Source organism: Natator depressus, chromosome 2 (assembly GCF_965152275.1).
Source record: "Natator depressus isolate rNatDep1 chromosome 2, rNatDep2.hap1, whole genome shotgun sequence".
NCBI classification, from domain to species: Eukaryota; Metazoa; Chordata; order Testudines; family Cheloniidae; genus Natator; species Natator depressus.
Window position 1 is genome coordinate 163480755 of NC_134235.1, and position 20969 is coordinate 163501723.

Genomic DNA, 20969 nt, shown 5'->3' on the forward strand with positions numbered 1-20969 from the left:
ACTATGAAGCAACAGGTATGACAGTTTCTGGGCTTAGCAGGGTATTACCGACGCTTTGTCCCCCAGTTTGCATCCACCGCAGCACCTCTCACGGCGCTTTTAACCAAAGACAGCCCACGCCAGGTACACTGGTCGTCAGAATGTGATCCCTACATAGCATCCTCCAAGCCTCAAAGAAAGCCTGTATCGGGACCCTGTACTCTTCAGGCCCGACTTCAACCAGGAGTTCCTGGTCCAAACGGACGCCTTGGAGGTGGGGCTCAGGGACGTCCTCTCTCAGGAGGTGGATGGAGAAGAGCATCCCATCCTCTATATCAGGCAGAAGCTCTTCCCCCAAGAATGCAACTATTCAGTTATAGAAAAGGACGCTCTCACCATTAAATGGGCTATTGATGCCCTCAGATACTATCTTCTTGGGGCCCCTTTTGTACTGATAATCTACCAGGGACCCCTAAAATGGCTACACACCATGAAAGATACCAACGCCAGATTGATGAGGTGGTACCTCACCCTCCAGCCATATGCCTATACCATCCGACACAGGACAGGTAAAGATAATGCCAATATGGACTTTTTGTCTCTCCTGTGGGGGAGTCGAGATACCAGCCTGAAGACCGGGAGCTGTACTTAAGGGGCTGGTGGTGATGTTGTAAGGTGGAGTGGTCTCTCACTGACCCAGAGGGGGAGGGGCCATTCACAGACCCCTGGTGGGTGGAGCCAGGTCACGCTCACCCTGCCCACTGGAAGTCAGTGGGCAGGACAGGAAGTACAAAAGGCTGGTCTGCAAGTACAGTTGGGCTGCAGCTGCTGAAGGAACCAGATGCCTCCTGCCCGCTCCCGAACTGGGAGATGACCGTGGGCCCCTGCGGCGCTGAGAACTGGCTGATGCTACCAGAGCCACACCCTGACCAAGCCAAGGAGGAGTTACTGGGATTGCCACTGGCCTTCTACCCAGGTACTCCCCAAGGGGAAGATAGGAAGTAGCCATGGGGAACTAGACAACTGTCTGGTTGAGAGCTGGCCTGCGACCAGGTCAGCGTGTTGCGAGTGGATCCCTGCTGACCCAGTGGCGGACCACTGCACCACTGTTAGGGCCTGGGACTGGGATGTGGTGGAGTTGGGTGAGCCCGCGTCTCTCCTGCCACCCCGACCCTGGGGTGGCAGCGCTCCCTCTCCATAGGCCAGAGGGTCTGCATTCGTCTACAATCCACCAAGTGAGGACACTAGGCTCTCACCCTGCCTGAGCCCCCATAGACTGTGTTTGGGCGCTCTACCCTGGCCTGGGCCCAGAGGACTGTTGCTCCGCCGTGACTAAGGTCCTGGACTCTGGACTATTTGTTTGCCACTCGGCCCTGGGTAGAAGTCTGAGCCACCGACTCTCCACTGCTCTGATTGTGGGCTAGGGACTCTGATTGCAGATTGCTTTACCCGGACGGCCGACCAGAGCTATCGTCTGAGAGTGACTCAGCTGATTCCTCAACTGTCAGCAACGTCATGCGATGTAGTGAGACAGAATGGCCTCCCACTGACCCAGGGTGGGAGGGGCACCACAAACCCACTTCATTCACTTACAGAACTATTCAGTGCATGAGTAACAACACTCTCATCACACTGCAGGCTTGGAACATGCTGTTTTATTCAGCTATGCAACAGTGTGTGTATGGTGGGGGGGGGTGAGGGGGACACACTAATCAGGAAGCAAGGGAGGGGTGGAGTATGGCTTCTACCCATAATATTGTGAGTAACCCAGTTAACCACTAAAGGACCTCTTTATGACACTTGCAGTCTCAGAAAAGCTGACGCAGCAATGGAAGAATGGACAGAACACCAGCAACTAACCTTGTCCTAGCAATCTGTGGGGCCAAGGTCTCTCTCTCTCTCTCTCTCTCTCACACACACACACACACACACACACACACACTCTCATATCTACAACTACAATTTCTGTGTGTAAGTAAAATCTTCCTTTGACTTTCTCAGACATGTAATGTGTAAAATGTTCTATGCTCTATTGGAAAAAAAACTGTTAAAATTGTAAGTTGTCATGTTAAATTTCAGGATTTTTTTTTTCTGGTCCAATTTTTAGGGTAGGGGGTTCTGTAGCGAAGCATCAGAGGTGGGACTCACAGCAGTCAGTTTTCAAGGATACAGTTTACAGTAAGTAGGGGCAAGATGTGCCTCTCTGTTTTAGGGATCAGCCTGCTTTGTCTTTCTCTGTGTTATTCTGAATTCCAAGAAATAGTGGTGTTACGTTGCAACCTTCCAGCCAGAGTATTTTGTGTTTTTATCCAGCATCTCTGTATGCCATGACACACAAGATGTTCAGGATGAGAGTGGCTTGTCAGTTCTATGTGAGCGAACCCAACAGCCAAGACGTTAAGTAGCTACTGATTGTATCCAACACAAGCAACTAATCTGAAGTTCAATATATTTCCTGTCATTTTTCTGGTCCCCTCTGACTGTGTTAGCTCTTTAGCTACTGTGTTTCAAATAATATAGTAACCGTGCTCTTACATGTAACATACAACCTTTCATCTCGAAGAATCCCAAAGTGCTCTACAAACTTCAGATAAGTAATCACTTCACCTGTCACTGAAATGCAGGTACCTCTGACAATCATATTGCTTGTGTCTTCTGTTTGGATGTAATGCACGCACAATTAGACAATTTTAGCTTATGTGAAATTACTTGTCAAATATGATTGAAATCATCTGATCAGGAGCAAACCTAGAACTGTACCAAAGTTTTTGTTGCATGAGAGCAATTCAAGATCAAATCAGTCAGACAAAATAAAATTAATGATGCATGAGAAAAATAGTTATAATAAATTGCTTAAAATATTTTACTAGTGAAATGATATTTTATTAGCATTTCTCCCAGTCCCCAAAATGTAAATGTTGGCCTGATTCCCTTTTCACTTACAATCTTTCACTTGTGTAACTTCATTCCTGTCAGTCAGAGGAGAATTAAGCCTATTTGGCACAGCTTTAATATTATTTAACATGTTTGGTATCACTTTGCTCTAGAGCTGATCAAAAAAATGATCTTCTTCTGCACATGTTCATTTTTCTTATCAGTGTTTCATAGTTACTTTCACAGACACGTTTCCCATTCAATGCACCATAAGTGTAACACATACAGTACCTTCTCTGTTAGTATTCAGCCCATAGATTCACACCAGCAGACACTAGCTGATGTACTTCCATTCAAAGCATGAAAGTAATTAGAACTATTCAAATTACATTAATTATGCCTGGTAGTAAGAACAACATTTTCAAACCTAGGTGCCTAAAGTTAGGCCCCATAAATCCTTGTTTAGGTACCTGAACAGAAATGGCCCGACATCCAGATGTCCGAGTCCTCACAAATGCCACTGAAGTCCATGGGGGCTGCAGTTGTTCAGGATCTTTGATCAGATCATTCTATTTAGCTACTAAATATGGATTTCGGTGTTCAAATTTAGGCACCTAGGTTTGAAAATTTTGGACAAATACTTTCCCAGAATTTGGGCCCAGAGGCTTGTTCTGACTCCAAAGCTATTTTCTGTTGTTTTTTTTTTATTTTTAATGTGTGAAAAATTTATTAAATTCAAGCCGGCCTCCTCCATACAGCTCTTTATTTTATGTATATTCTGTTAACTTTGCCAGTGCTTAACAAAACAGCAATGTGTTGATTCTTCTAGTATCATTTTTTTGTTGATGCAATTCATTAAACATCATGATGCTTCTTTGAGCTAAATATTGTTTCTTCATTTATGGGCAAGTACAGATACAGACCAAATAATTGCCAAAAGTAAAAAAAAAAAAAAAAAAAAAAAAGCTTCCAGGTCCAGGACAATGTTTAGAACCTAGGTATTCTGATGCCCTATTCTAACCGGGAGACCATGCTTTCTAGTCTCACATGTCCTCCCTTCTGTGTTCAAATGTGCTTCTAACATAGTAAAATGGTCACAAATTACTTGCACAAAGACCTTTTTTTAACATTATTACAACCAATGGAATTTGGGCTAATTAATAATTCCCAAAAGAACATTTAGCACAATCTAAAATTTGACAATTAAGAAAATAAATGTATGCAAGTTTGCAGCTGTCTTTGAATTATGGCAGTGACATTAATAATTTGTTATATTCATTGCTCAGCAGTTATTTAAACTGTTCACAGAGCATGATAAACGTAATTAAAATTAATGAAATTTAAAGAATACACAGAGGAACAGATGTCAATGTCAGTTGTATATGCAACTTACAGTGAAGTCAGGAAATTGGAGATTTGCGTTTGATATTTGATTTATCTGATAGCTGAGGTGTATGGCTAATTGATGCAACTTAGAGAGGTGGAATATTATTATCCTTACTATTTCACTGCAGCTGAAGTGCTAATATGATTACAGGTAACCAAAATGAAAGCAGTTATTTATAAAGCAATCCTATGGCACTGTTTGCTTGTTGCACTGTAATCATTCCTGTAACAATGCAACAAACCAAACTTTAATGGTTTCATACTGAAGTTTTCCTGATAGCACCAGTAATACTGCTGTGGCTTTGGATTTTGGTTAATAACGGGGACACTTATTAACTGCACATATATGCAGCGTGTGCGTATTTAGTTAAACTTTATAATGATCAGGGTTGGATCTAAGATTAAATCAAATTTCGGAGCTCAAACATTTCTCTATGGGCTGCATCTGAAAATTCTGAAATGTGGGTAAATTCATCTTTGGATCCAGATTTTGAACTCCCAGGATTAGGAGTATTACAACCTGGTGGTATGGATCTACCTGTTATAAAGATGTGGGCCTGATTTTTCAAGGGTGCTGAGCACCAGATCTCACAGACAATACAAAATATGTCACAGTGTTTTGGTTTGGTGATTACCAATATCTGGCTTCTCAGACATTATAGAATCCTCCTTTTGTTTACAGACTATAGCTAAGAGTACTATGCAAAATATTAGTCGTGAAAATTCAAAGACTTGAAAAGACTTCCACTGTGGCTCCTCCAACAATTACCAGGTGAGGAACTGGCTCCAACAAGTTATTGACAGTTGTATTTTATTTTTTATATTCTTTTAAAAATGTAGACATTTTTCTTTAGCATTCATCCATTATTATTCACTGTTGTTCACTCATGCAAGCAAGAATAGGTGGAATTTTCTTGGAGGATTATTCCAGTGATGGGTAACACAGAAAGCTTCTATTTCTTCATCAGGTACTAACTACTGATTATGATTAAGGCATTTTAGGGTTTACGGCTGCAGATGAGATTAAACAGATTTTTAGAGAGATACACATTTTTCATTTTTCCTCCTCATGGTGTCACTATAGGGCAGAGTTAGGGGTATTTGGGGGCTTAATTGCATATTTCCATACCTTAAAATGCTTGGAGTTCTTTTCAGGTTAGTCTTCACTCCTAATTTCATGGTATGTAATGCTTGGGATAATTACAGCATCCTTGAAATGTTGCATACCCTTAAATTACTGATAGGTACCGCCAAACTTATTTCAATTTTCATGTAGCTGATTTCCAGGACTAAATAATAGAAATAATCCTCTTTGCAGAGGGTTTGACCTGGATTACCATGTCTATTTTTTTCCATCTAATCACTGTCTTGGTCTCCTCTCACTCCTGTCTATCTCTTTTCTCCCACCTCCATTTTTTCCTCTGCACTTACTACTCTCCATCTCCCTCCAAGGGCTATTTTTTCCAACCGTGCTTCAACCCATTTCTCCTCCTCTGCTCTCCCTATTTCTTTCCAGTTATTGTTACTCCAGTATTTCAAATCTATTTTCCCTTGATCCTCCTTGTCTGCCAGTTTGCTCTAATTCTTATGGAATTTCCCCAAACCAGAGGAGTAGGCTAGAGGGTTGGAAATCCCATGTGAGTTGAGGTCATACTTAAACCCAAGCTGCAAAGGCTGGATCCAAACTCAGGTCTGAAAATTTTCCCAAAGTTTAGGACTGTTCAGATCTGAGGGTGTGGTTTGACCCATTACAGAGAGAGGGAGAGTAAAGATCACTTCTGAATCTAGATCCAAACTTCCTGAAATTTTTTTGGGGTGTGTGTGTGTGTGTGTGTGTTGTATTTAGGGTTTCGGTTCAGCCCTATCTCTACTAACAACATTGCAAAATTAAGGATATTGAAAGGAACCAATCCAAACTTAAGAAACTGGAAATAAAATAAGGAATATGAACAATGGGTCTTGTGATGTCTATTGTATTTGGATAGACATGACTTGGAGAGCTTGGTTTCCAGATGGTTACAACAATGTAAGTGCCCAGAACTTTTACTCAACATTAATTTGGATTTGGCTCATTTACTTCCCATGAAGAAAAGCACAGAGGCGGAATCATTTTAATACTGCTTTGGAAGACGCTAAGGAGCATTACCAATTAAGTCACAGATAAACAATCTTTTGGGAGATGGGGGAAAAAAGGAGGGCGAATTGGAGACATCTCTATCTCTGAGCCCTGCTTCTCTATTTTTGGCTGCTCAAGATCAAGCTTCTCAACTGGGACAAGAAAGAAACATTCCTGTCTCTCTCCAATCTATTTTATCTTCTTAGTGTGAGCCTGGCAGAGCTTTATAGCCCTGTGCAATCAATAATGGAGATAGAAAAAGAATAGCACCTTAATCCACAAGTGGTTCCACTGATTTCAGGGGGAGCACTCAAGCAGTAAAGTACAGCAACATGAATAAAGGTGTTAGAACCTAGCCCATAGCTAAATTCAGTCCCCATCTGAAGAATCTATAATTGCGCAAGGGTACATTTTAAGTATATGCATGCAGCTTTATAGAGCAAAACATGTTTGTGTAACACTGATTCATTACAGTATTTACAAGCACAGGTGCCCATTTACACACAAAATTAGAGTATAAATCAAGCACATTTTAAACACAGACATTCTGCTGTTTGTATGAACAAGTGATGGTGTGCAACAATTGTGCATGCAAAGCTGTGCACACATCTGGAAGCTAGTTCAGGGCCCTCAACGTATAGTTGGAGTAATGTAAACTGATACACTTAAAAAATGAATTTCTCTGGACTAAAGATTACTTTTGCTAACCATCAGTATCCCCACTGAACCAAATGAGATCATACATGGTGCTAGGTACTACTCAACCTGAGTATAAGAACATGGCCCATCTTTTAATCTCTGATTGGGATATGCGTCAAGGTAAAACACACAGCAGATTTAAACAAACAGATGAAGTTACAAAATACTGAAATATATTATTCTAGGAATCTAAGGTTCTATGCAAAATCACTTGTAACTTAATTTTACTAGGCTCAGACTTAAATTAACAATTACTGTTCTGCTACCCAGGGACAGTGGGTCCATTTGCGTTATCATGCCTTTTGCAAAATTACGCCATGTATTTATTTTGTTTGTTCTTTCGTGTTTCAGTTAATAGCCTATCTAGCGGAACCAGTCATACTTTAATGTTCAGTGTGATAGAAATAATTTTCTGGCAGCCACCAAGTGTCAGTTTCTCGTACACAATAATGAGAATCAGTCGTCATCCCTCGTGACTCGTTTATCTTCAGAAATTTTGCAAGCCTTCATGTTGACAAGCCATTTTTCAAATTGACTGTCCTAGAATGGTATACCCTCCTGCAAGACATCACCTTATCAAGACCAGCCTGAAACTCTAGGGTAGTTTCTGGCTAATTTATATGCACTGTTATGGGAGGGACAGACAACAACAACGACAAAATAAAGGAAGGATTTTTTAAAAATTCATACATTTTTAACAATTTCAAAGAAAGCTAATGTTGGCATTGCTTCTCAAGGGCTTTTGTAATGAAAAACACCAGAGAGATGGGAAAGAAAGAGAGAACTTTTGCACAGAAGACTCTCAGGGCATCACCTCCATTTCTGATTTGAAGCTTTGAACTCCTGTGTTTGTTTTAAAAAGCTTTGTCAGAGTCAATGCTACTGTGCTCGTTAGAGCTGCATTTCATTCATTACTGATTTAAATATTGTGCCAAAATGCCAAGATGCACACAGACAGCAGGGTACAGACAGTGCTTCTCTTGATAAAGTGGTCACAGATAGATGCTTTTCCTGATACCTTACTGTCAATCAATATAATGAATGAGCTAACCTTCATTGGTTTCTGGAGCATGCTTGAAAACATATAAAACCACTTATACAAGCACGAAGATGACTCAGGTCGGAGCCAGGTCATTCATTTGTCTTTTCTTCAAACTAATACAAAAGGAAGATGGTAATTTCACCGCCTCGAGGTGCAGCAATACTGGAAATGGAAAACTGAATACCTGTTATTATGCATACATATATAAATTAGCAGCAATCTGCTTTGAAGAAGTTACAGAGTGAGAAGCTAAAGTAATAGCCTCGCTGCTGTCAGAAGATAGGTGATTAATACTGAATGAGGATGGATTGAACATGCTGCTTAGTCAATTCTTTTTTTAGTGCTTCAGCCTATGCCTACCACGTAGTCTATCTCCCAGCACAAACATTACAAAATGCATTGTCCTCTTGCATACTTTAACCTCAAATACAGGAGGAGTGGGGTAAAGAGGGATAAGGCAGCTGATCAATTCAGCCAGTGATGGCCCTGAGGGCAGCAAAGAATCTGGCAGTTGAAAGGAACATACAATATTCTTTATACTTGCACAGCATCTCTCAGCCAATTAACCCACTAACATTCGTTAATTAAGCTTCACAGGAGCCTTGTGAAGTTGGTAAAGAATTTCCTCATCAATGAAACGCAGCCACCTCAGAGGTGAAAGTGGAACCCAACAACTGGTTTGTAGCATTGATGAGCACAGGCAAACTGTTTCTAACCAGTGATGGAAAATACCATAATCCACTTGAAACTAGATTAGTAGCCTGAGCGTAGGGTGAATTTAGCAGGCAATGTGTTTACCTGAGCTAAAATTTGAACAGGCTATTTGCGCAACCACACCAACTCTTACAAAAACGACTATAGAATTTTTAGGCATTGCTGGTGATCAGGACTGCAATTGTCTATCCTATCAGAAAGACAAGTTACTCGCTGTCTTAAATATTTCTTAGTTTCTAAAAGATTCTGCATTTCAAAATGGTATGAATGAAGTCTAAAACTATCTATATTGATCGGTGTGGCTTTTAAGTTTAGCCTAGTGATTTTTTCCTAGAAGCTAAGAACATGCCCTAGCCACTTACACTGGCTTTATCCTAGAAGCCAGCCAATCATGTTAATTTTTTTCCTAGAAGCTAGCCACCACAATGTCTAATGGAAGATGTAGCATGAATGCTTCGTGTCCTGTTTCTCTTCTATGGACTGGGCTCCATGGCTGAATTACATCTCCCATGAGCACCACAATCTCCCTTCTTGCTGAGCCATTCTGGTGCATCCTTGGTCTCCCATGGCTATGGAGTATTATGGGAGATGTAGTCTAGCTGGGGACCTGAGCCCATGAAAGAGAATGTGGACATGCAGCATCCCAACTAAAGCACCATGGTGGCATTTCCAAAATGTTTTTGTTTAGAAGCAACTTTTGAATTTGGAATGAAAGTTTTCATTTTTGGGATGAAATTTCAGTTTTTGGCTTGCACACAAACATTTTGGGTTTGGGGTTGTTTGACTTTTCAATGAAAAGTTGAAATTTTCTGTGGAAACGATCCACCTTCCACAAAATTTTGTTCAATTGAAAACCCAATTTTCTGTCAGAAAACAGTTTTGTTAGCAAAATTTTGACCAACCCTACTTAGATAGTACAGAAGGCCAAAGAGGGGAAAATTGGGGCCAAAACTAGGCTCCATCTCAGACAACTGGATTCCAGATTTCTTTAAAGGAGTGGAAGGGGGAAAATGCCTGGCAAACAGGTTGGCTTTTGAGCCAGACCTATTGTATCTTGTATAATCATGCAAAACATAGTCAAGAGATGTGTGAATTTAAAATATGGTTTCAGTGGATCACAATAAACCATTTTAATCTAACATTCCAAACATTGCTTGGGAAAGCATGCCTACTGATATGGGAGTGTCAGGTTGGTTTACCATTTTCAAAGCCTCCACCTCTTCTGAATATATGTGGTCTTCATTTTGCTGGCCTACCCAATTTTTTTATGGATGGTTCTGACCAAAGAGCTACCTGGACAAGAGATTAAAGAGAAAATAGGCCTTCGGCTCTTCACCTAAGAAGCCTTTCCACTGGTAACACCTGCATACCTGTCCAAAATAGATACTGATGAATACTTATTCCTCTTAATCTATTAGGAAACACTACAGCAATATCAGAACAAGCCTACAGATATAAAAACCAGTTCAAACTAACCTGGGGCCTTCTTTGAAGTCAATTGGAAGTCTGCAAAGATCGAGATTCAGTTTATGATGTCAAACAGCTCTGCCAAGTCAGCTGGGGAAGGTTTTTAGAGCCTCAAAAGCATTCCAGTCCTAAATGAGTCCCTAAGTGTGTTGATCTTTCTTCACAAGTGGCTCGAGTTGGCTCCCACAAATATCTCAATCAGCACAAAAAAACCTTGGTCTGGCACTCCAGCAGGCAGGATAAACATTCCACTATCATTTCAACCAGGCCATAGCCAAGAGGGGCCCTAGTGAACCAGAGAGCCTCATGCAGCTGCAGGTTTGTTAACATTGTCTGAACCAGCCCTGACAACTATATTATCTGGAAGTGAAAGTTTTTGCCTAGCCTCTAGGCCTCAGCCCAGTGTGAACTGCCAATAGAAATGCAAAAATTACATATAAATACCTTTTTCATCTTTATAAGTAATAAAGGACTTTAAATATATGGACATTTTCTTTTTATGCGGATGATGTGGTATCTCTAATATAATTAATCACTTCTTAGAATATTTGTGCCTCAGTTGTGAGACACGAATGTAAGTGACTAAGCATTAGTCACTGAACTCTGTAATACAAAATTATGTTTTCCTCACAGGAGTCTACCTATTTATTATTTTTCTGTGGTGCTTATCATTGTGATATGTATCATGAAAATATCACTAAGTATGAAAGTAGAATTTTGAATCATTTAATGTTGAAGAATACTAAGATCCTGAAAATTCTTCACCCTATGAGCATAACTTATTTTTAATAAATAACCTGTACGAAGCACAAAGATATGGCTAGAAGGAAAATAATTTATACCCTAAAAGTATTTAATCATCTCATGTCTGCTCCACGGCAGGCCCCCTTGAATATCTGGGTTTACAGTTAATCTTTGGGAAGTAAATGCTGGGGGTGAGGGAGTCTGGCTGCCATTGCTACTAGTGGTGAGGTTCCACTGTCACAAACAATTTTGAGTGGCCAGGGGTTGGAGGACTCAAACATTCCTGCCACTCCTCTTCAGATGGCCAGAGAGGTCAGTCAAGCTAGTGCCACTCTTCATCAGGCAGCTGGAAAAGGGGTGGCTCTTACCCTTACCTACACCATTGTTGGGGAACCCTGGCCACTACATCAGGGCTCTACTGGATGGTGTCAGTAGGTGTGTCAGGGTCCTCTCCCCACTCTGAACTCTAGGGTACAGATGTGGGGATCTGCATGAAAGATCCCCTAAACTTATTTCTACCAGCTTAGGTTAAAACTTCCCCAAGGCACAAATTCTTTGCCCTTGGAGGGTACGCTGCCACCACCAAGTGATTTAACAAAGAATCAGGGAAAGGACCACTTGGAGTTCCCATTCCCCGCAAATATCGCCCCAAGCCCTTACACCCCCTTTCCTGGGGAGGCTTGAGAATACTGTCCTAACCAATTGGTTACAAAGTGATCACAGACCCAACCCCCTGGGTCTTAGGACAATAGAAAAATCACTCAGGTTCTTAAAAGAAGGATTTTATTTTAAAAGGTAAAAATCACCTCTGTAAAATCAGGATGGAAAATAACTTTACAGGGTAACAAAAGATTCAAAAACACAGCAGAACTTCCTTGAGGCTTAGTTTCAAAGTTACAAAAAACAGGAATAAACCTCCCTCCAAAGGAAAAATTCACAAGCAAAACAAAAGATAATCTAACACGCCTTGCCTGGCTTTTACTTACAATTTTTGTAATATGAGAGACTTTTAGGATATTTTATAGAGAAGGAGTTTTCTGGCCTGATGCTTCCCCGCTTCCCAAGAGAACACAGAAAAACAAAGGCTTTTCCCACCCCCGCAAGATTTGAAAGTATCTTCTTTCCCTATTGGTCCTTTTGATCAGGTGCCAACCAGGTTATTTGAGCTTCTTAACCCCTTACAGGTAAGGAGGAATTCTAGACTACCCTTAGCTGTATGGTTATGACAAGGTGTCAGAAGGACACTCGCACAAAGGGTAAAGAGAAGGGTTCACCACATACAGAGCCTTATGCCATACTGGGGTGAGAACATTGGGGGCCCTGATAGAACCTTTCTAGGGTCCTTTGTTTGGGTGAGGGGATGAGGCTTTCTTTCTTCTGGGCAGGCCCCAGCCTGCCTGAACAGAGAAAGAAGTGTGCCAGGCAGAAGGAGGGCCCAGCCTGCCCAAAGAGAAGAGGTGGTTGGCTCCTTACCACCCCAGCCATGCTCTTGTAGTGGTGCCCCTTTCCATCATCAACACAATCAGTCAGCAGGGTCACGGTGGGGGGTGAGGCCAAGGGCTGCCTGATGGGGTCGTGCCTAAGGTCTTGGATCCGTTTCATCTAGTCCTTGTCTCTTTTGTTGGATTTCAAAAATTCATGAGCCTCCTGTCAGCTACAATCTTCGTAGACTCAATGGCCAGAAGGGACCATTGTGATCATCTAATCTGACCTCCTGCATAACACAGGCCATAGAACTTCCCCCAAATAATTCCTGTTGATCTAGAGCATGAAACTTATGAGACTCATTCATTATGAGGTATTGAGTACTGTCACAGTTCAGGGCAAATGGACCTGTATTCCACCTGCTGTTTGGCTTCCATCTCCCTGCCATCACCTCACTTGGACAGAGACCACATCTCTCTCCCATCTGACTGGAGAGTTTCCAGGCTACACTGTACATTCCCAGAAAGCCAGACTGCCTAAACAGTGCAGCATCTGTGCTTTGCTCTCTCTTCTGAGGCTACAAACAGCATAATTGCCCACAGTTATACACAGCTCTTTCTAAGCAAGCACATTTATTCTTAAGGTGAAAGCATTACAGAGAAAACATTAAAGAACTTACACACCTGCTAACAAACTTACCAGAGATCCCCTGCCCCCAACTCCAGCAGGGGTTCTGGTTGGAGTCAGTACTTTAAACTCCACTAAGGGGGTTTTCCTATGGTTACAAGTTGATAACAGCCTGAGCTCCAAATAAGCACCCTCACCTATTGACTGTTTTTTTTCTTTACACAACCTGAGTCTCTGATAAGAAGATCCTGGAAACAGATTATCAGTGGTCCCTTTCTCAGGCCATGGCTTCAAAAGGCCATTTTTTTCATAACTGGATGGGGATAGGCGGAATGTGCATTCATCTCTCCAAAGACATTTCCCCAAAATTTCCACTTCATATGTATTGTCTCAAATGACCATTCCCATCTACCACATTTTCGATATAAGTTTGCAGTGGTGTTGTAGCTGTGCTGGCCTGAGGACATTACCTGGGGAAACTTACCATATTCTGAAATCATTTTCACTGGCCATCATTCAAAACAGTTCCCAACAACATGGCAGGATCAGCCGGATGGATGGGGGATAGCTCTACCCCAAAAGGTCTGAGAAATTCTTTTTTTCAGAAACCCACATGAATGAAGCTCCATTCCATCCCCCATGGTCAGGGCAGCTCAGGGTGTCCAACTCCAATGGATCGCTGAAAATGGTTTCAAATCCAGCTGATCCAGCATGCACGGGCCTTGAGCTCTCTTTCCCTCAAAGGATTTCTAAGAAGCCCACATACAGTACATTACTTAATGTTCAGGATCCCTGGTGAGGAGGGAGCAGGTGGGTAGGTGGGTGCAGGACCTTAGAGTTCTTTTATATATTAGTTAACCAATAAGGATATTTTCCATCCCAGGGCAATCAAAATCTTTCACATGCCATATCTGCTCTCCCAGGGCTTACCTTCATTCCAAAGGGTATCAAAAAGCTTCCCAGCTGTTCTTTTTCTGGCCCCTACCATGGGGTAATCACTACAGGTGATAATTCCCTGCCTGCAGCTTCCTTCAGGCCTTTCCCCAATGCTAATTTCCCAATTTCTGTTTTGGGGCTACCCTTCTACAGCTTCCTTCTTTGGCTGCCTTGGCAGCTCTCCTCTTATCCTCTAACTCAGATATCACCCTGCCCCTCATCACAGCCAACTGGGATGCATCTGCCTATACCATCAGAGGAGTTGAACCCGGTTCACTTAAAGGGGTCGGCCACCCTGTCACACCACCCCTTTGTAGCTTTCTTCTTTTGTTTGTTCCTTTTTCGATCTGACCCCTTTTTGAAGTCCTTTCCTATCCTGATGTACAGTGCATGCAAATCATCCTCCCCTTCAAGTCCCTCCTTAAAACAACATCTACCATGACATTTACCAACCTTAGTTCATTTAAAAAAAAAAAGAGTGTTTTTTTAAATCTTTCAACATCAACAAAACCCTTGTATGTCTCTTCACTGCCAGCCCCTGTATTATTGTCTGGGGATTTGTCTTCTCTGTTTCTTTAAACTGTGAAGTGTTTGAGGTAGAGCTCATATTCCTTCTATTATCTGTATAGCTCTGATCCAGCTACAATTATAAACACAACTATACAGTCACCTTCACATTTGTTTCCCCTACATTTTAATTCTTATTAGTACTATTTATTAATTGAACTGCAGTTGTGCTTAGAGGCCCCAATTAAGACTGAAACCCTGTTGTGCTGGGCGTTGCACAAACACTGAATAAGAGACTGTCCTTGCCACAAAGAGTTTACATTCAAAACAGACAGTATCTCTTACAGATGTAGAACTGAGGCACAAAGAGATTAAATGACTTGCCCAAGGTACAACAGGAAACATATTGCAGAGCAGGGAATCAAATCTGACTCTCCTAAGATCCAGACTAGCATCCTAACCACTGGACCATCCTTCCTCCCAATTATTGTCATCCGAGATCACCTCTTTTCCTTATTGATTTTTTAGGCAACTACAGGCACCGTCTTTGATATAGTAATGCCCATCCAAAGGTTTAGCTGTTGTCCACTAGTGTTATCATACAACCATCTAACATAATTTTTTTCTGTAACTTCTCATTTAAATATTTTTTAAATTTTGAATTTCAGTTAATACCATGTATAAAATCCAGAAAGAGCTTTATCAAACAGCAGACCGAATGAACTGATAAAAGAAAAATAATGATGAAATTTTGGTCGTGAACTTTTAACAAACTTAGTGAAAAATTCAAAAAAGAATATTTTGTCTAATTTTGCCTCTTTTTCTACTACACTGGGAGTTGCTTGTTGCTCTACACTTTTGAAAATCAGGCTACTTTTTAGGTGGCTTGGGAGGTTAAAATCAGACAGGATTTTTTTAAAAAAAATTAAAATAAGATATTATTGAATAGGAAGCAGTGTTGCCTAGTGGATAGTGCATGAGGCAGGAGTTGTGGGTTCAGTTCCCAGCTCTGCTAGTGGCCTGCTGGCTGACCTTTGGCAAATTATTTCACCTCTCTGTGCCACCTGTAAAATAGGGCTAATGATCTCAACCTCCTTTGTAAAGTGCTTTGACATCTATGGATGAAAAGCACTGTAAGAGTCAGGCAATAGTCATGTTCCTCAGGTGTTTGTCCATGAACACTTTAAGAGCATGGTTATTAGTAGTGATATATACCATCCTGCCTGCTCCCTCTTCCAGGAGCCTCAGCTAGCTTGCTATACCCAGTCAGACACTGCTCAGCCAGTATGCCCTCCTTTCAGTCTTTACAAGTTCAAGAAAAAATCTTCAGGACAACAAAAGTCTATTTTTCTTGAAGGTATAATGGCTACTCCCTGGATTCAGGAGGAAATAGTAAGGCTAAGCATGTGTAGTTACCTGTAGTTCTACCGTGAGAGGGCATGGTCTATGGCAGGCTGGATGTGGGCTCTACTCCTGCTGCTGTTGTCAGTTTCTGAGAGGCCATGATACTCAACACAGCGACAACTCTGAAGTCCTATGTGCCCATGGACCTGTTACAATATTTACAATGTAAATAACATAAGTTTAGCAATAATTTACTGACTGCTCTGAGACCTGTCAGAGCCAGGAATGTTTTTATTATCCAGGCTTAGGGTGACCAGATGTCCCGATTTTATAGGGACAATCCCAATTTTTGGGTCTATTACCCCCCCAACTCCCTGTCCCGGTTTTTCACATTTGCTGTCTGGTCACCCTAACCAGGCTCCCCTTTTGTAAAACTATAATGAGGAATTATAAAAAGTGGGTATTGAAGAAGCATAATATATTTCAATGACTCCTAAATTAGAATTGAAGCAATTTGGAGCAGAGACTGTCGCTGTGTGTTTAGACAGTGCCTAGAATAATGGGTCCGTGCTCCTAATTGGGAGCTACCTCAGTACAACCAAGAATAATAAATAATTATCTTGTTTGGACACTAAATTCCATTAGAACAGAAGCCATTAAAACAGACCATTTATTATGCTGGCAATTTCCACTCAAATTTTACTAACTTTCACTTTCACCTTCAATCAAGCCATTTTAATCAAAAGACCAATTAAAATATCCACTCTTCCAGCAGCTTCTAACAATTCTTAAACATTATTTGAGATAAAACACACCTCTGGTGACTGAAATTAATGCCAGAATGCATGCTATGGCCTTCTGTCAGTTTTTTGTAATTCCACTTTAACACATTTTTTTTCCTTCCTGTATATCTTGGAAACCATCTTTAACAAACTTTCTTGTGCTAAGGGCCTGCTTCTTTATTCCTTGTTAAAGATCATTGATCTATTCATTGAAGTTTTTCTTCTTCAGTATTTAACTGCTGGCACATCCTAAGGTACAAGCCTTATTAAATACAGTAGGTAGAGTTCGGACTCAAGGGGTATACAGCTATAAAACTGCTGTACTAAGTCAGACAGGTTGTTTTACATTTAATTTCACTATCAGCTGGACCATTTCCAGATGGAGGCACAGATCACACCTCTTTGTTTTTACTTCATTTTGTTGTTAATGAGAGATAAATATGTTCATGTCAAGAGATAAAGATGATATTATTGCTTCAGCAATGGGTACCTCTCTCATATTGTGTTGTTAAGTAATAGCCTGCTCTCCTGAAGCATGGAGCCAAATGCTGACTGCCATTCATACCTATATCCATGCCAGAAGAGCTGTGACGTATTCTGCTCTCACTTTGGCTTTCCATAGAAAAACAAGGCTGCAGGTGATCTGTAAGGAGCTCAGGGATAAGGGACTGTGTGTTTTAGCTGTCCGTATTCCTATCTCACACAGAACAACAGATCATCCCTTTTCTTGGCAGGGGGAGAATGGGTGCTGTGTCCGGTGTAGAATGGGGTTAATGTGCATCTATTGAGTTCAGAGGGAAATACACGGGATTATATCTAAACTACATTTATGGACAGTAGGGGATGTTTGCATTATAAAGAATTCATGAAAGACTATCTGAACCTAGCCCCTATAAGTTAATAAGAGGCAAACACTTTCAAGGGTTTGGGGTAAGGATAAATTGAAAGGATCTTATAGTTGGTTAGACAACCTCCCAGGAGATGTAATCTGAGAGCTAGTGTCTGAGGAAACATGTTTGCAGAGAGTATTAAGGTATCAAGAAATGAACTGGACCTTAGCTCTGAGATCCAAGGGAGCTGTAATATTCCTTTTCCCATATGGGCTGTCTGTTAAATACACCGTCTATTTTGATTTTTAAACAAAACAGTTTAAAGGGATTGGGGAACTTCAAAAGCCAATACACAGAATACCTATCGAAGTGAACAATTCAAGAGAGAGAGAGAAATGAGGGGAGAAGATAGGCCTTGTGATTATATTAACTGGAGCAATAAAACACTATGAACATAACCCATATGACAGGCATTTTTCATGAAGGGTGCGGTAAATGTAAATGCAGGTCAATAAAGAACAGGAATCACAGACAGATCTTACAAAAGACAAGCAAACTACTAAACTACTAAGCAAACCTGATCCTATTGAAGTAAAAGGGAGTTTTGCAATTGACTTCAGCAGAGCTAGGATTTAATTCCAAGAGTTGTCAAAAGAGATGTATAACTCTCTCAAGGAAATCTGCACATGCACGTACAAACGTACCTTCGAACAGAGAGGGAAATCCCATTATTTGCTAACTGGATTTTTCCATGTACCTCCAACTTTGAAAATGTCCACTTCCAGTGTAAAGTTCTGCACTGTGAGAGTGAAAAAAACAGTGTAACAAGACAAAATGGTTAATAAATAGTATTGTTGTGTCATTATGCTGGAAAATGTCCTGGTTTAAAGTAGCCTGTATTGCTTTATAGGACAACACCAGACATGAGGATCACCACCAAGGACATTTCTGATTAGATGAATAAATCTATTCTGATCATTCAGACAAGGATTGTCCTGCTTTAGTGTTAATGAAAACCTCACTGTGATGCTGGGATTTGTTTATGAAACCAAAGAAGATATTTAAAAGACAAGCCGTATAAAACACTGAAGTCTTCCTCCCTCCTCCCACCCCTGGTCTATATGTCAAGAATGTTGATGGCAATTACACGGCACAGGTGCCTATGACAAGAGCTCTTTTTTAAAGGGCAACTGTCACTAGAGAGAGAATTTAATTTCAGCCTCCATGGTAGTTCAATCTCTAGACCCCTGATTAGCTGAAAATGTGTCTCATAGTTGCTGCATATGCTTATCTGCCTTACAATGTTCCCATGATGTGGCTCGTAGCGGGGTCGGGGTGAACTGTGTTCTGATTGGAAAGCTGAAAATGGAATTAAGCAGCACATTCCAATAGGAGGCAACAGCATTTCACAGAAGATAAAAAATAAAGAGGATTCTGAGTTGTTCTTGTCTTTAAGCCCTATTAAGTCAACTACTGTTCTCAGGTAATTAAATGCAGAACACAAGTATCAATCTTTTAAGTAACTAGGCTGTGGAGCAAACAAGGCATTCTTGTAGTCAGATAACACACCAGATGAAGAGTTTTAAAATTATTATAAAGAAATCTTACCACAGGGCTGGGAAACTTGGAATTCCTGAGTTCTAATTGCAGCTCTAGCACTGTATGCCTCTGTTGCCTTTGACAAGTCACTTAACCTCTGTCTCAGTTTCCCTATGTATAAAATAAGGATAATAATACTTACCTCACAGGGGGTTGGGGTTGAATCCCATGGGGAAGGGACAGAAGAAAATGTGTCCAGAACTGGTGTGCCTTTGTGGAGGGAATTAAGGGAATAGTGGATAGGGGTTTCCTCTTAAATAGAAGAAGGGGGGAACCTTCAATATGCCCCAGTTAGGGCTCAGATAAAGAGGGAGACATACTGATTCCCCAGTGAGCTTAAGTTATCATCACAGCACTCCCAGTCAATTTGTAGCAACTCATACTCCACCCCATGAAACACAAGTGCTTACAGTCTCCGTGCTATGATTCATCAGTATTACCAAAAGCACAGTGCCTCCTGAGTCCACACTGGGAAACTGGATTGGACTATAAGGAAAGAGTACTACTTAGCCAACAGGACTTAAAAGCATTCTCTGTCCCAGGGACCTGTAGACCCTCATTTGCAAATTTTCCAAGAGTTCATTAGAATAAACAACAACACTTGTTTGCAGTGTTTTTGTAGCCATGTTGGTCCCAGGATATGAGAAAGACAAGGCAGGTGACATAAGATCTTTTATTGGACTAACTTCTGTTTGTGGAAGGGACAAACTTTTGAGCTACACAGAGCCACTGAGGACCCAAGGAAAAGCTCTAGGTAGCCCAAAACCCTGTCCTTTCCACTGACAGAAGTTGGTCCTATAAAAGATACTCCCTCCCCACCTTGTCTCTCTCAATACAAATACTTTTCAGTGTTAGCATGTAGGGAACATATACACACAATCCCAGGTACCACGGCAGCATGGGTAGATGTGTTCACTGTAGCATGGCTAAAAGTAACAATGTAGACGTGGCAGCATGGGCTAGCAATGCAATTATGTATCCAAGGTCTCTGGCGTACTTTCACAGCTTGTGCTGAAGCCCGGGCCACTGTGTCCACACTGTTATGTGTTAGGGGTTCTAGGATGCATAAAGCTAACACAGATATGTCTACCCGTGCTGCAATCATACCTCTGGTTGCAGTGTAAACATACTCTGAGATAGCGCTTCTTATCCAAAGATCTCAAACATTTTACCAAGGTAGGTGCCATTATTCTCATGTTACAGATGAGGACATAAGCACCCGTGAACAGGCAGAGTCTGGTCAGCCTCTTGTCTCCCAAACCCCTGCTGTCATGCTTTAAAGCCATTATTGAAGAGTTAATAAACATTTTTTTGGTGTTCAAATTATTCTGGTCATTTAAGGTTCACTGTAGCATGCTGCAAAGAAATGAAGTTGAGGGGAGGGAGTGACTGTTGAGGGATAATTTAAGTTAGAAAGCGCTAACTGCATCACTGCACAGCTCCACAGTTTCAGCATCCTGTGTAATATCCTCTTTGAAGTTGATAGAATTTTGCGAAGAAGCATAATTTATACCTGTACAAATTACATGAATTTAATTTTCTTGTTAAATATGCATAGAATGGATAATCTCAAAACTTCTGTGGGGTTTGCCACAAAGATTTATTAAAAGGTCTGCAGAAGACTTTATGGGAACTGAAATGAGATATGGTCTGTCTGTTTGTTTTATTTTGTAAAAAATTTTCCTGGTGCTTTTGGGAACTTTTTCCCCATTGAAATATTATAGAATTTCTGTTAATGGACAGAGATTACATCAGTAGAAACCAGTACCATAGAGCTATAGCTTTCCCATCACTTGGAATAATTAAAACTATGCATAGAGATGAGCAGAAACAGTTCACAAGCACCTAGAAGAAAGGCCACTTGGGAAATGAGCATTTCAACCAAATAAAGGTGTAAT